Genomic DNA, 17145 nt, shown 5'->3' on the forward strand with positions numbered 1-17145 from the left:
GAAATGACCTAAAATCTGTAAAAATGATGAAGAAAATCAGTAGCGGCTGGCCCATAGGGGGCGCTGGGGCGCCGCTCTCCAAGATGTGGAGGGGAAAATTATAAAATACATATAATTTTAAAAGTATTATTATCAATGTCAGTTTTATTTAATAGTATGTGCCTACATGGAATCTGAATTATTAAAACAACATTTCCACCAACTGACTCTCATTCAACAGTGTATTTCCACCTACAGAAGCAGAGAACGTATCATTTCTCTTCTTGGGCGTCACTCATCAGCCCTTGAAGCGAAATGACCAATTGTGTATGTTGCTAAGCAGATTAATAAATATTTGGCCAATCAGCATCGCCAAATTTAATGGCTTGGGTCGCCCGTAGATTTATCAAAGTGCTGCTGTTTTTGGCGGAAACAGAAACCTCACCGACGTTTGGGGACTTTACGGTGCTGCTCCTCCTGCTCGTTATGTCCTCGGAGGTTTTCAGCTGCGGACTGACTCGCCTTTGGATCCACTTCAGCTCAGGTGAGCTGACGAGCTGTTATGTTAGCTGCTTTATTCCCGAATGTTGCTCCTGGTGTGGAAATTAGGAAAATTTAAGATAAAACGAATGAGTGATTTAAAAAGAAAATTATTATTATTTTTTTTAGGGGGTTAAAGCTGTGATCTTGTGATCTACTGGGCAGCACAGTGGCTTAGTGGATACCACTGTTGCATCACAGCAAGGTCATGGGATCGATTCCTACCTATGGAGTTTGCATGTTCTCCCTGTGTTTTGCGCCTTGGGGCAACTGTTTGTTGTGATTTGGCGCTATATAAAAAAATTGATTGATTGATTGATCTTTATTGGTACAGCGGTCCAGTTACAGGGATAGGGGAGACCGGGGTCGGTTGTAACAGTGTTCAAAGCTGCAGCCATGCTGGCATTTTGATTTCAGTTTACGTGTAATGACGATCAGCCCCAGCCCACAGAAGTGAAAACAGTCAAAAACAAATGATTTGCTCAGTTACAAAACCCTAAAATAGCAATTTGTGTGTCTTTTAAAGAAATTCTAACTCTGTCACTGAATTCACACAAGACGCTTATAGTCAGAGTAACTCAAGGTTAGCAAAGCATTTAATTAAGTGGTTTTGTATACTTAACAGGGTTCTCCCCAGAAATCTTTAGTATCGTGGTGCTGTTGGCAATTATCATGGGGGGCAACGCACACTGCGAGTCATTTTGCCTGATTTTAGATGCATTGAAATCGCAAAAAAAAATGACACTTGTGTTGTAATATCAAAGTTCTTTTTTGCATTTTTCTGTCTAAGTGAAGAAAATAAATAACATTGAAAATTTAATTAATATTTGATGGACATAGCATTTGCTCTCTTCTTTAAAAATAACACACTGTACGTTTAATCCATTTCTGTCATGTTGACAATTGTGTGTGGTTGCTAAGGAAATGTAATAAATATTTGGCCAATCAGCATCACCAAATTTAATGGCTTGGGTCGCCCGTGGATTTATCAAAGTGCTGCTGTTTTTGGCGGAAACAGAAACACCACACGGAACGGCCCAGGCGAGAAGCGATCCCAGGACCTTCTTGCTGTAAGGTCACAGTGTTAACCACGACATCACCGTGCTGCCATTCAGAGCACAAGTTCATTTTGAAAATCATTCAAATAAATCTATCTGATAACACTCATCTGTTTTGGTCTCAGTGCAGAAATGATAAAGTTGCCATTCAGCAGTAACTTTAATACCTCTGCGGCTGAGAGCTGAGATCAAGAGAGGTCAGGGAAGAAATTACGGAGTCATGACATTGATGGACAGAGGTGTTAACACCAGCGTGACCAAATGTTACGACCGAGTGGGAAATATTAGCACTTCTGGCAAAATTAGCCACACGCCAAGAAAATAATAAAATGGTGAATTTTAAAAAATGCTTCACTAATGTGTGCACACGTCCTTTAACCAGGTGTGCAAACTGATAATGTGATGACAACATTCAATTCCACAATTCAATGAGGGAATCAGTCTCAAAACAAAAACCTGCCTCCCAGTTTCTTCAAATCTTTAAGAAGCTCTGTTCTTTTTTTTTTTTTTTTTTTGGAAGCTGACCATTAGTGACTTCTTCATATTAACTGTCAGGGCTCAAGTCTTGTTCAGTCATGCAGGACTTGAGCCCACAACCTTCAGTTTATGAGGCCGACACGCATATGAAAATGAACTCATGATTCACTTGCTGAGTTTCCTTTCTTGTGCATGTTTGTGTTTCATGCTTCCATATTCTCAGTTGTTCTGATACATGTAATTATAATTACCTCAGCCAACGAAGTGGGAGGAGGTTATGTTTTCACCCCTGTGTGTGTGTGTGTGTGTGTGTGTGTGTGTGTGTGTGTGTGTGTGTGTGTGTGTGTGTGTGTGTGTGTGTGTGTGTGTGTGTGTGTGTATACACTAATGTATAAAACATGAGACATTAATCTGTATGATTTGATTTTATTTTCAATCTCACTGGGTCATCAGGAAATCTAAAAAACAAAAAACAAAAAAACATTCCAATTAAAATCAACAACAATATAGTTTTTGTTTTTCTGTTTTATCAATGAAACTATTAAATTATGAAGTTTTAAAAAAATGATTCTGTTCAGGTGAACTGTTGGTCACAAACAGCTGCTGATCTGTCAGTCACAAAATGACTGTAAAAACCTGATTAAAAGCAAATGTACTTGCTTCTAAATTAAAGATTAGCTCCTATGATACGTTATAGCCAAAAAATAATGTCCTTTTGAAATGTGGTTCACATTTTATGAATTCATTGATAATCATTCCTGCTGCAATTTTCTCTTGCTCTTTTCTTGATCTTCTTTGCCCAGTGTTCCGCCACTCTGTTACTCAGATCTGGTTCTTACTTTGCCAGAAACTTTGTTGACAAGAACCCAACGAGAACACAAGCGCCACCAACAACGTAAATCCAAGACTTCTCCATCTTGGATTCCATTTCCTTCTGGAAGCTGGCTTCCTGGTCTTCCAGCTTCTGTTGGAATCTGGCCTCTTGCTCTTTCTGCTGTTGTCAAGCAGTGGCCTTCTGGTCTTTCAGCATCTGCTGGTATCTGACCTGTTGGTCCTTCAGTTGTTCTCCAAGGCTGGCCTTCTGGGCTTCCAGCTGCTGCTGGAACTTTGTCTCTTTGGCTTGGAGGGCTTTTTCATATTCCTCCCTCATTGCTGCACACTCTTTTTTTTGTAAAAGTTGTTTTGCAGCTTCCAGCTCCTCCTTCATTTGAGCTTGCTGTTCTTTCATCTTCATCTGGTCATATAGAACAGCCTCTGAGAGGTCATCACTTGGCATTATGACCTCGCTGACCTTGCTTTGATGAACCACAGCTTCCTCTTCGTGATGATGATCTCCACCAATGAAGTCGAGAAGTGTCACACTTCACTGACGTTTCTCTGGTGCCTTTTGAGCACCAGGCTTTGGAGAGTTGGAAACTGTCTTCAGCTGGAGCTTGAAGGCCGGCTCCTCCTCTCCAGAACGAGGTGACCACCTCTCTTTAGGTGAGGCACCACGGTGAAGTCATCATCAAGGGAGGGACCTTCTCTTCACTTAAAACATCAAACCGGTGTGACGTTTTGATGGGTGGTTTGGAAGGTGGAAGACGTCCAGCAACATCTCTAACACCTCCATTCTTCTTGCCCTTCTAGACTGCAGTCCACTCACCCTGCAGGTCCAGAGTTGAGCTCGGCGCCGGCTGCTTCATCTCTTTGCACTGTGAGGGGAAAAAAGAAGGGGTGAGGGTGGAGGGGGGATGATATCAACATGAAGTGTTTCAGTGCTGCAGACAGAAACAAATAATCAGGCTGATGTCTTTATAATCTTGATCAAATATTCATCTGACATTTACTTTCCAGTGCCAGTGGTCACATTTTTTGGGGGCACTGTGGCAGGACAGGGTGGTACCCGAGCTACTACACACATGTGGATGGAGTACTAATCCCACCACCAACCCCCAAAAAGTATTTTCACCAGGTTGGAGACCCACATGTATTCCTGGAAGTATGAACCAACTTTTAATTGATTTGGCTAAAAATGGGCAGTTGGAAAAAAAAAATACAGATCACAAAAGACAAAACAGGAAATTAAATGATGCCCTCAGGAGAACTGACCTTTATCTGTCTTTTGCTCAAAATTTTGTCTGAAGCTGATTAAACTGATTAAAGCTGATTAATTGGATCCAAATGTGTCCTGAGTTTCTAATATAATACGTCTCTGCTTGCTGTAGTGACAACAATGACACTCTGATCTTTGTGCAGTTATGCTTTGTGGTACTTTTCCTCCTTCGTGACATCACAATTTGGTAGAAATTATGTTTCAGCTGCAAGCATGGAAATGATTGTTGCCATGGTTAGAGTTACTTTGTGACATCACTAAGTGCATAAAGCACACACCCTTTTTTTTTGGTGATGCATAGGAATAGAGATGATTTGAAAAATAATGTTCAATAATTGCAAATGGCTCAATTATTAATTCACAGACAGTCAATTTTTTTTGCATTTCAATCATTATTCCAAAAGAAGAATAAAAATGGAGTTTTTGACATTTTACTTCCTGATTTTAGCGTGAAATCATTCAATTATTTATGAAAGACTAATAAAGCTGAATCTGGTAGTAATACAGGTAGTTTACCATTGATTTATTTATCATATTTACTGAACTGGGCCCTGTTTGCGACTCAGACTGCACCCTGATCCGAGCGTCTCAATGCATTTCTCCTGTCATGAAACGTTACCCATAATGCACTGCAGCATGTGCGGTCCAAACACCAAAACCTTCAAAATTAGTGCATCACTTTAAAACTAAAACATATATCTGATATTTTCACTTTATAAAATGCCAGACGTGACATTAAATTAAATAACTTGTCTGAAATGAGTTTGGTTAAAATTTTAACTATTGTTAAAACTGTATGCCTGTTGACGACTTGCGTAATATGCTGGAGAGTCATTATGGTGTAAAGAGAAATTATTTTTTTTCTCTCTTCCTTTCTCTCCTCTGTCTGCAGAGGATAGAGCTGTCTGTTTCCAAGGAAGCACGTCACAGGTAGGTACTAAAATCTTTGACTTCTGACTTCACAAATGTTTTTAACTGTTTAGCTTTATTAGCTATGCCTGCAAAAAATGTGTTAGCGGTCTAAAAATTATTGGACCTAAATTTAGCGGAAGCTAATTGGACCACTGATGGTTTTCAAACTTATCTGAAATGCTAATCCGATAATGAAAACATTATCTTTGATAATTAGCGGATTAGCGGAACTGTGCCCACCACTGTAAATATGTAAGACGATTACCAGCCACAAAAAGAATACAACTGCTTGAATTTAAAGGAAATCGTGATGACTCACTGCCCTCAGGTGGACTCGAATATTGTAATTTTCTCCTATACATATATAATTTCCTTGACTATTCATAAATATACAAAACACTACATTAAGGATTCCAGCATGAATATGAATAATAATAATAATGATGATGATGATGATAACTCAATGGTAAAACAACTAGTTTCTTATTAATTACAACAGGAATGGTTTTACAGGTGGAGGCCACTGACATTTTTTCCCCTCATATTTTCTGACTGAATTTTCACTAGTTTGGTTGGGGTCAGTGTCACCACTGGTACCATGGTGCGGTACCTGGACCCAACACATACATCAGTATGTGTCTTTGCCAGAAGGTTAACTGTGTCTCCCAGCAGAATCTTAAGAGCACAGAGGAGATTCCTGGAGACACACAGTTACTCTAGGACAGCTGGATGGGGCCTCAGAAGGTCCTTTGTGCAGGAGTAACAGGATGAGCACTGCCAGAGTCCTACAAAATGACCTCCAGCAGGCCACTGGTGTGAATGTCTCTGACCAAACAATCAGAAACAGACTTCATGAGGGGGTCTGAGGACCTGACGTCCTGTAGTGGACCCTGTGCTCACTGACCGGCACAGTGAAGCTTGACTAAAATTTACCATAGAACACCAGAACTGGTTGGTCCACCACTGTGCTTTTCTCAGATGAGAGCAGGTTCAACCTGAGCACATGTGACAGACATGAAAGTGGAGAATGTTATGCTGCCCGCAACATCACTCAGCACGACCAGATTTTTGGGTCAGTGATGGTCTGGTGAGACATCTCCCTGGAAGGACACACAGACATCTATAGATGTCATTATGGTCTCTGACCAAACAAGTCTCTGACCAAACAAGACACACAGACATGTCTGTGTGTCTTGTTTGGTCAGAGACGTTTAGCCTGTGTACAGGCTAAACAACAGCACCCTGACTGATATCAGGTATCAGGATGAAGTCTTTGGACTCACTGTCTGAGAATCGATTGCCTCCTCCATAGCTCTGAAACACAAATCTGAATTTGATGACTTCATGGCCTCCTTCAGAGTTTGGTGTATGTCATAACTTCTCCTTTCTCTTCTTGGATAACGTGGATTGTGTCGTCTCTCACCCTCCTCTGTAGTTGTATCTGTGTCATTTATCTCTGCTTTAAACTCCTGTCTGATTGGTTTAATAATGTCAGTTTTTGGTAGGTGGCTTTCATTCTTATCCTTGTGTCATGACGGGCGGCTGCCCGACACCAGGAGCGGGTGGATCCACAATACAAACTCCCAAACCAGGCTTTGAGGTATAAGTCGTTGTGTTTATTTCGGGCAGAGCTTCGGTACACAGGTTGTCAGAAAACGGAGCAGAGGCACAAACAGGGTGAGGCAAAATGCAGTCATCAACCAGGCAGGGGTCTGAGGCACGGGCAAACACTGGCATATAGGCTGAGGCAAAAAGGCGCGGTCAGAAAACACAGAGCAAGGAACTGGTACACGGCAAGACTAATCAGGACAAAGAACAAAAAGGCTGGAGAGTGTGCTGGAAGCGACAACAATCTGGCAAGGGACTGTGAGGGTTTATATGAAAGTGGACTAATGAGGGACAGGTGGTGATAACAAGGTGCACGTGAGGAACAATCTAGAAGGGGGCGTGGTATAACAGATAGTTGATACAGTTTATTTCACAAGAAGCAGAAACTTAACTCAGACTACTTTTGATTACATTGAATATCATGTAAGCAGGCAATGATTAATTAAATAAATAACAACTCATAAAATCTTCATCATTTCCCTCCTCTTTTAACGTTTATTTGTAGTTAGCTAGTGTAAAAATAAATGTATTTACAGTGTATGACAATAATTCAGCATAATTTCACTCATCCATCATGAGCACTTGTTTACACATTTTCACTCATAACTTCATTACTTTACACTTTCAATTATCATCATAAGTGTCTTGTCCTTAGTCCACATTATCACGTCCTTCCTGGGGCTCCTCGAGGTTCAAAAGTGTATAGGTTGGTGTGTGAGCCAATTGTAATTGCACAAACAGCTTGGTTGCCAGCCTGGTAACCATTGCCTTAATACAGGGTATGGCACAGCAGGAGAAAACAATCAAAACTCCAATCAAAATCAGAACCGGTGTAAAGAATTTTAGCAATATTTGCCACCAGGAGCCGGAGGTAAACCACCCCCACAGGCTCCATCGTGCTGCTGTTTCCTGAAACTCGGTGGTCATGGTAGTTTACATTTTTTCCAGGACCCTCATCGCCTGTTGTGCCGAATCAGAATTTATCTCATCAGATATATATGTACAGCACGTGGCATTTATCATTCCACATACTCCGCCTTGTGCCGCTGTTAACAAATCTAACACTAATCGATTTTGGAGGACCATCGTATGGATTTCGGTCAACATTTTGTTTTGGGCTTTGTTGACTACGAGAGACGCGTTTAGGAATACAGCCAGTCGATAATTTACTGTTTCTAATCAAAACTGTAAGTTTGGAATACCCAACCAGGGCAACACGGACAGACCACCCCTCTCCCAATCTTTCCAGATCTTAAACTCCTCGGGCACATCATCGCTCTGCCAGATGTGTTTTACCTGGTGAATCTCCATGTCGTCGAAATTCCGCCTCACCCTGTCTGGCCTTTTGGGCTCGGCCGCGACGACAAAGGTGTGATCTGACACCTGGGTAGGGGCGCAAATTCCATCCCATCCCGGTGGGAGATTCAGGTACAAGCGTGTACCACAAACCCAGAACACGTCATCCACTGGCCATGTTCCGTTCCGGGCTGGTAACCATAATTTTGCTATCCTGAAGCAATTGTGATCTGTTGGACAGGAGGGTCTGTCCTGAGCCCACTTTCCACAATATAGGGTTTCAGATTTGGTTGTGTTAACTTGAATACACTCTCCAACATTTAGGCGAGTCTCTACACATCGCTTAGCAGTCAACCGTCCCACTGATACATTCCCTTCCTGATAATAACAAATTGGAAATTTAATTCCGTGGGGTATTATAACAGTTTTGGCCACAAGTGCAGATGCCTTAATCCTAGTCAAGGTTACTAATTGACTACACGGGTCCTAAATTTTCCCCCAGTGAGATCCATTCCATCCGCTGTATGCTTTGTACATATATGTTAAAGATTTTGTATATACGTTATCACTGTTAAACATTTGTACCTTTGTCTTTGTTCTTTATTTGTGCAGGCCTGTTGTGTGGTATTTGTTACACAGGTTATTTTGACTGTTGTGACTTTATGACCTTATGCTGTGCGAGTGCTTAGTGTGCAAAACAGGAACTCTCCAAGCAGATGCAGAACAGATGATAAGTGCAAACCACAAGCACAAGATGTGCAGCCGACAAATTCAACAAACGGCTGGGTCAACAGCAGGGAACAGGATGTGCTGACCGCCAACGGTAGACGAAACAAAAAGGAAAGAAACTGTTTTTCCACGCAGCTGCTTTTATTGGCATGTGTGTCATGAGACGTTTGTTTTACGAGAGGAAACTTGTCATGCGATGTTTCCCCCCACCCTTAGGACAAGTTTCCCAATGTGGGTAGGGCTTCTCCTAATAAAAAGAGTGAGCGTGCAGCAGTCCTCAGTGCTCTCAGTGGTACTACGTGTACGGACTGTCTGCACTCCTCGCGAGCTTAAATTGATGTTCTATGTCACTGGTATTCTTGGCTCTGTTTGTCTTGTTAAAGGGTTTAAGAATGTTTGGAGGAGAAAATACCCAACAATATATACGTGATCCTCACCAGTCATTGTTATGTACATAGCTTGAACAATACAGTCAGTGACACCATAACTAAATGTTCGTGCCCATAAAGTTGGTTGTGTGCTGGATATTGGGATGTATGAACAGACATAGCAGTCTGTCTCATTAACTGATTGAGCTATGATTGTTGCATAATTGTACCATGAGTTTTGCTGTAATGGATTGTCTGTGGTATCGTTTTTTATCTCATCGAGTAGTGCAGGGGTGTCCAAACTTTTTTTAGTGAGGGCCAAATACAGAAAAATAAACAAAGGGCCGGGCCACACACTAGGTGACATATTGACACATGAATACTGTGTGTATTTCTAACTCACCTATAACGTGAAGAACATTGCACTCAGTGGGAGCAGTGATGCTGTCCTTTGGATTGAAGGATGGCTGACATGTCAGGAGAAAGTTTGGTGGTTGAGACACGAAGGACTTCACAGAGATGGCTATCAGTCATTCTGGTTCTCAGTCTGCTTTTGTTCTGATTTAACAGAGAAAATGTTTGTTCACATATGTATGTTGAGCCGAACAGGCTCATCATTCTTTTTGCGTGGCGTCTCATCAGAGGAAACTTGGCATTATCCAAACTCTGATAGAATTCAGGGAGGGAGAGAAGCTGATGTTGACTGTCGGGTTTAGAATACTGTACCTTTTGATAAGAGGAAGAGACAACCAGGCAATAAAACAAGTGAGAGATAGAATTCAATTTAAGCTCGCGAGGAGTGCAGTCAGGCTGTAAACCAAAGCTACACTAAAGTCTGGCCTGCGCTCCCGCTCTTTTTATTTAGGACTTCCCTACATACATGGGCGGTACAGCTCCTGAGGGGAAGAGTGATATCGCGTGAGCTGTTGCCGCAGAACTGCTGATTGCACAGTACATTCAGGATGTTCAGAACCTTTTTAATCTTGGGCTCGGTTAAGATGTGTTTAAGACATCTAACGATTAATCACACTTCTTCTGACAAAAGGACTGATGTATCACAATCACACTGTGGTTGGAACATTCAATTCTCTATTCTTTATCTTACTGCTCAGCTTCGGCTGCGTCCTGCATGAGTCATCTTCACATGTCCTAAAAAGAGCTTAGCGTGCACACAGAGATACCACAACTTGCAGAAACACGTCATGTCACATATCTTAAGTAACCTTCACCCATCACATCAGTACAATACACTTTATCAGAGCAGAGAGAACTACATTCTACCAGAGCAGAGAACACAAAACATGCATGATAAAATAAAACGGTGTATCTACAGAATAACTCCAACATTTCCTCCCTGTTTATCATGCATTCCAACGGTATTACATCTTCACCTAAAAGTAAACAATTGTTACTAAGCAACCACTTCTTATTCAGATTTTTCAGCTGCAGGGTCATTAAACAATGGTAAGAATACATTTACACTCGGGAGGTCTTATCGTTGGTGTTGAGGTCATCGTCAGGTTCACCATAATCACCTGGATCAGGGAACAGATCTGGAAGATAGTGGTCGTAGTCGTCTTCTTCATCAGTTTCATCATCGTCATCGCCTGGATGGTTACCCAGAAGGGGGTATGCCTGAGCTGAATCCTGTCTGGCTGGTGAGATAGCAGTGGTTATCATTCTATTGACTAGACCACGTAGACAAGGAATACAACAGCATCCACACAAGGTCAGAATTGCAGCAAAAACTGCGATAGATATAAGCGCAGAGGAGACCAAAGTGCGATACTTCTCAAACACGTCCAGCCACGAGTCCCAGAATTCGGCATTAACGCCGCTGTGATCCTTCATCTTCTTGTTCAGTGTCCGCAGGCCCTCAATGGCCTGGGTCAGGCTTCCATCGGCTGCTGTGTTGTTCAGTATGAATGTGCAACACTGTTCTCCAAACATTGCACAGACTCCTCCTTTCTCAGTGAGTAGCATGTCCAGGGCTATGCGGTTCTGGAAGGCCATCAGTGAGGTGGCTGCCAGTTGGGAATGTACCGCTTTAAAACCTTCCTCTGTCCAATTTCCCAATTTCTGCACGTTGTAGTGGATGTAGTTTATTCTGTCTACGTTCTTATTAATTGAGCACCACCAACAGATGGAGGATTCAAATCCAGCTGCTATCTGATCAGCCAGTTTGTACTCATCAGGCACTCCTCTGGGGACTCCTATTGCGTCAATATATGTTGGATCTCCCACTCCTTTCCAATCTCTTTTTACTCTATGCCAATTTTCAGGCACCACAGACTTTAGGTGCGTCAGCAAGTCCTTGGCTAAAATGGGAATGGCTTTTACTGGGAGGAGTAGGGACACTAAAGCACAGTAGCCTGACACATTCCTAGGCAATCTGTCAAAAATTCTATTATCTCCACACCACCACCACACGTCACTTCGGCTGACTGGTACAAATGAACCGTTTATCTGTATTATTCGACTACACCACTTAGTCTCGTTCAGATTTCCCAGTGGTTTCCCTGTTCCGGGCAGTTTGATACAGGAGAAATTTCCCAAAGCTACCTTTTCTGAGAATATTGGTTTGTTTTTTACCGCAGCCGCAACAGGGTAAATGTGGTCCCATACTGAACAATTGTGGTTTCGGTGTATTGCTGTATTTTTCATTACCACCAATAGGCAGTCGTCCGATATCGCTGCTGGAATCACCTGTAAAATTGGTCGGGGCCCCATACATACTACGCAATCCTGTTTTGTGGATTTTACTGCTTGCTCCGCCATCAGGAGCCAATTGTTATTTTGTCCGCTAATTCCCGTAGTTACCAAAAACCAATCATCTGCTGACAGAGGCCCTTTATGCAAGCGGGTCTGCTTGGCTCTTACAGACCCCGGTCCGGGGAGAAGGTCACCCAGTATTGTTTGATTCGTGGTGTCTCTTGAGGCATTTGTATTTGGTGTCTTTGGGCATAGCACAATCTTCCAGCAAGGATCATACCCCGCTTTGTATGCACACAGTGCAAACGTGTGACATATCCGTTCGATTGGTCTGCTTATCGGGAATTTTAACGAGTTTATTGTGAATGTCACTGTTTTGGTTCGGCCGCTGACTGTTAGGTTTGATATGATATTTTTCCAACTATACGCTTCGTCTGTCCACCCATAGGAATTTTGTGGCCAGGCGGACGGGTAGCCATTCGTCAGAAAGGTATTTCCCCACCAATGACTGGCACGGGGAAAACCCGTAGTCATGTAGAAATCATAAGCCAGCCATTGTCCAGGATCACCAATCCAGCTATCTTGTCTGAGGGCCAAAAAGGGTATCTGTACAACATAATAGATCCTGGGCGTGGTGTAACAGGCATAAAACCATTGGTAGGATGTTTCCTGGTCTTCACAAGGATTTAGTCCGCATAGTATCTGCCTCCCATGATTGTAGCAGGTTACTCCCTTTGAGGTAACCACATATCGTTTAACGCGGCGGATTGAATTTCCACTTGTAGTTTCGTCTGTTCTGGTTGTGATGTTCTCTACTTCCCCAAAGTCAATTCCCTTTTTCATTAATGGTGTCCACACGTGCATTCCCCATATAGTGACTGTTATGGCTCTTAACACTAATGCCCAGCAGCACAGTGTTGTTTTCATCCATAATGGTGTATGGTGCGACATAGTCAGGATCTCCCTAAAGTCAGTGTCCTAAGTTTCTGGTCAGTGGCTTGTAATTTCTTCTGCTGATTTTCGTGTCTGCCCTGGATCTTAACACCAGAGCCACACACTATTATCAGACTTGCTCACTTTCCGTACTTACACTGGGTTTACAGAGATCACTTTCTTACAATGTGTTAAATGTATCCACGTTTGTCTTTCTCCTATTTTTAAGGCTGTGGGTGTAGTGAGCAGTACTTGGAATGGACTTTCCCACTTAGGTGAGTGCCAGTATCAACGACAGTAAATACTTTAGCATCTGGTCGCAACGAATTTAACAACGTGTACGGATCCGGGACACAAGGAGCTCTTTGAACAACAGCATTGTTGACAGCTTGTAGGTCTTGCACCATTCTCCAACCTACGGAGGGAGGAGCCTTTTTTACCGGAAAGATAGGTGTGTTACATGGTGAATCGGGGCAGGGGATCAAGACTCCTGCCTTCAATAGATCTTGTATTACCGGTCGGATCCCTTCCGTCGCATCGGGTCTCAAAGGGTACTGCCGGACACATGGGCGATATTCCGTTTTTGGTCTAATTTGCACTGGTAGGGCTCCTTTTACTAGCCCTACATCAGAGGGTCCTTGGGACCAGAGGGTAGGTGGAACTTCCACCAACCTCTGCTCATCCTCTGGATTCAATAAATATGATCATGCTGTCTGTTGAGGATTATCGCAATGGTCAACACTACTCCCTGCTTCCAAATCCGTTCTATGGAGAAGGAGTACACGGAATAGACCGGTGGAAGGACTGAAAAATTCTCCACTCCCTGGATGGGATTCAACCCAATCGGTTGCATTTATGCCCTCTTTGACCATAAACCCTAGGCTTTGCCAAGTCACGAGATATGGTTTGAAGAGGGACACATGGAAGGGAGTCCCAGTCCTATGTAATCTCTGAATTTCTGGAGGAACATGAGAGACCGCAATTGCAGCTCTATTTTTTCCCATCATGGTAAATACAGTCTGCTACTGCAGATGTTGGGGTTACTTCCTCCAAGAGGCTCTCATAGTTACCGTCCGGTCCTGGAGTACCCTTGAACCACAATGTGACATGGAGATCTTCCGGTTCATGTGTTTGTTCAGGATGAGACAACAATGTTTTAGCAAACGACAGAACAGATGCACCAAAAGAGGTGTGGCTAGCATCTCGTAGTTTCAGAAAATAATAATAGTAGCAGTTTAGGGCGTAATTTGAGCCTAAAGTAAAGACCTGCAGCTGATGATGTCGTTTTACTCGCAACAGTCCATTGTCCGACACTAGAGACAGTCCCAATGCAGTTAGACCATCTCGTCCGAGAAGATTAACCGGACATTGGGGCATCATCAATACAGAGATGCAACATGACTTCCCTTCTGGGTCCCGAATCCACACGGGTTGGGACACAGGGACAGCACATGTCTTCCCATTGGCTGCTCTTACCCAAAATGTTTCATCATTGGGCTGTAACCCTACCGGCCATGAGCAACATGTTGTTTTACATGCGCCCGAATCGCATAGGAAAACACCGTTGATGTTGCTTGTCGGGCGGTTAGTCATTGCGGATTCTGTGTTCTTTGTGGGCAGTCCTTGGCGAAATGTCCTAATTTGCCGCAAACCCAACACTCATTTGACCTTCCAGCCCAGGGCTTTGGGGGAGCTGACTGGCCTTGGCCCTGCCAATTTCCTTGCCTGTCCTGCTTCCATTGCCTCTGTGGGTTTGATTGAAAACGTCCTCGGGGTGGGCCTCTAAAACGGCCCCGCCCACGAGGTGGTCCGAATTTTCTGCCTTGAAAAAAGACTTGGCCTTCCTGCCATTCAGACTCATCAGAATAGAAGGTAGTCACCTGTTTCCTTTTTGGGGCTGCCTTTTTTGTTTTCAGATTTCTTTCTGCGTGTATGGCGTGGTCTACGTACTCTTGTAACCCAGCTGTTGGGAGCGTTATCATGTGTTTGTCTACCCATGCTCGGATATCTGATCTGGAGTTGGCATGGAGTGCATTTTTCAATTGTTGTTCATACACGCTATCATTTTTCAGTGGTAGAAGACCACTGTGCACTTTAAAAACTTTTTCCATTCGATGTCGATAGTCTTCGAATGGTTCATCATCTTTCTGTTTTGTGCGATTTATTTCTGTGTAATTTGACTTCTGCTGGTATTTCTGCTTAATTCTCAGCAGTAGTGCGGCCAATCGATCTTCCAATTCCTGACTATCATGGGCTAATGGAGTGTGGTCTGCCTCTGCAGGATCCCAATCTCCTTTTACATCAGCCCAATCCTTTGTCACAGTTGCCATTATGACTTGTTGAACTTCATCCCCTCTAAGATTGTAGGATTTAACCAAAGCGGTTATGTCAATAATGTACTGGGCTACATCTTCTCGTGGGGGAGTTACACCTTCCACAGCTGCCTTAACGTCTGCTTGTGTCCAAGTTCGGTACACAAGAATAGTTCTTGGTCCTGACGTATGTGGATTTGCCACATGAATCATTGGATAGACTCCTGATCCACCTGGTTCCTGATCAGCCGGTGGGGCTGATGGTCCAGGTTGATTTTCTTCATCTTTTAGTGTTTTGGATCGTGTTTTCATGACGTGTTGTGTAGGGTCTACATATGATGGGGGTTGTCCCTGCGGTAAATCTGGATAGAGTTTATTCTCCTTTATTTCAGCTTCTGGCTGACTGTGTTTTGTAGTATCCAATTTTACTACCATTTCTACTTTTGGAGCCGCAGGCCCTGTCTCATTATCTTCTTGTCTGTGAAACATCACGTTCCCCTGCTCCTTCTTATCATTTACTGTTTCTTTCTGTCTTTCCTTTGCTTCTCTAAGGCCCTTCTTTCGTTTCTCAACTTCTCTTTCCCATGCTACAATTTCACCTTGACCTTCTTTTTCTTTCTTTTTCTCACTTGTTCCACACTTTTTCTCAATACTGTTCTTTAGTTTAGTTAATGACTCTTTCTGCAGGCGTCCATCAAATCCATGATCTTTTATCCACTTATCTAAGTGTTTTGTTGAATTTGGATCAATTTTATTCATGTATAGCCAATCTTTTGTTTTTAGATCGTCCCAGGACTTAGGTCTCTCATTTTTACTGTTAGATTTTCCCCTTTTGTGTTTTCAGAACGTTTTAGACCAGTGATGGTTTTGCCCCTACAGGGTCCTAATCCACTGGTGTTGTTACAATCACAGGGTAGTAATCAACTATTCTGAGAAGTGCGTTCCCTTTCGCCACCCCGGAGGGCACGGGAAGGCCTTGCCTTTGCTTCTTCTCAAAACTTACTACTTACTTTCCTGTGAGATTTTCATAGAGGGGAGTCGAAGTGACTCCACACTCTCACTCAGTCACTTTTATTACACTCACACACAGTTATTTTATTTACACAAATACATAGAAACACTTTTAATAACCGTACGTGTATTCTTAGGTCAGGGGAGCTCGCCCTCCCGTGGAATTTAACTAATGTCCTGTATTAGGGGACTCCACCATCCCTGCGAGGTTTAACTGCCTTTTCACTGTGCACTTATTTCCCTGTTTAACCGTGACTTTCTGTCACTATTTCACTATTTCAACATTTCTATTTTACGCAGCCTACTGCCACCATTCACAACAACAATTTTATCAGAATCAAATTCTATACTCACACTCCGTCGGTCTCTTTCCCTCTCGGTGATCCCGTCAACCTTTCAGATCCCAGCCAACGGATTGAGCCAGTCCCGTCAAAGGGTCTGAGTTACCTTGGTCAAGGATTTCTCTGGTGTCGATCACGCTCGCTGGATCCGTCAGGTCTGTTGGGATCCCGGACGAGCCCCCAGTCTTTGTCGGGTTTAGAATACTGTACCTTTGATAAGAGGAAGAGACAACCAGGCAATAAAACAAGTGAGAGATAGAATTCAATTTAAGCTCGCGAGGAGTGCAGTCAGGCTGTACACCAAAGCTACACTAAAGTCTGGCCTGCGCTCCCGCTCTTTTTATTTAGGACTTCCCTACATACATGGGCGGTACAGCTCCTGAGGGGAAGAGTGATAGCGCGTGAGCTGTTGCCGCAGAACTGCTGATTGCACATTACATTCAGGATGTTCAGAACCTTTTTAATCTTGGGCTCGGTTAAGATGTGTTTAAGACATCTAACGATTAATCACACTTCTTCTGACAAAAGGACTGATGTATCACAATCACACTGTGGTTGGAACATTCAATTCTCTATTCTTTATCTTACTGCTCAGCTTCGGCTGCGTCCTGCATGAGTCATCTTCACATGTCCTAAAAAGAGCTTAGCGTGCACACAGAGATACCACAACTTGCAAAACACGTCATGTCACATATCTTAAGTAACCTTCACCCATCACATCAGTACAATACACTTTATCAGAGCAGAGAGAACTACATTCTACCAGAGCAGAGA

General features: G+C 43.0%; 1 long non-coding RNA gene across 1 annotated transcript; it reads left to right on the forward strand.

Moving 5' to 3' along the window:
- The first annotated feature begins 376 nt into the window (after positions 1–376).
- Positions 377–8682, forward strand: LOC117531103. The gene is made up of 2 exons (XR_004566523.1): positions 377–523; positions 5042–8682. It is a non-coding gene; the product is annotated as an uncharacterized LOC117531103 (long non-coding RNA).
- The last annotated feature ends 8463 nt before the right edge of the window (positions 8683–17145 follow it).

This window comes from Thalassophryne amazonica, chromosome 18 (assembly GCF_902500255.1).
Source record: "Thalassophryne amazonica chromosome 18, fThaAma1.1, whole genome shotgun sequence".
Taxonomy (NCBI): domain Eukaryota; kingdom Metazoa; phylum Chordata; class Actinopteri; order Batrachoidiformes; family Batrachoididae; genus Thalassophryne; species Thalassophryne amazonica.